Genomic DNA, 262 nt, shown 5'->3' with positions numbered 1-262 from the left:
GCTCAGCCAAGAAATCCTCAACAATTCCCCCTTTTTGTTTTTGAGCAATCCAGGCTTGTTTAGTAACTTGGGATGCCATTTTTTCTCAACAAGCTGAACAAGGTAAAATTATTACAATAGCTAAAATCACAATAACTACAACAATGCCCATGCGACATAACTCTTTAAGCCAACCCGTTATCCCTAATGACCCGAACCATGAGGACTATGAGGAAGATGAACCATCCATACATTCTTGTGTCATCTTGCTCCGCGAACTCTC

The sequence above is a fragment of the Haliaeetus leucocephalus genome, unplaced genomic scaffold (assembly GCF_000737465.1).
Source record: "Haliaeetus leucocephalus isolate CR32 unplaced genomic scaffold, Haliaeetus_leucocephalus-4.0 Scaffold167, whole genome shotgun sequence".
Taxonomy (NCBI): Eukaryota; Metazoa; Chordata; class Aves; order Accipitriformes; family Accipitridae; genus Haliaeetus; species Haliaeetus leucocephalus.
The sequence above is the reverse complement of the archived record's forward strand: the minus strand, read 5'-3'. Positions refer to the sequence as shown.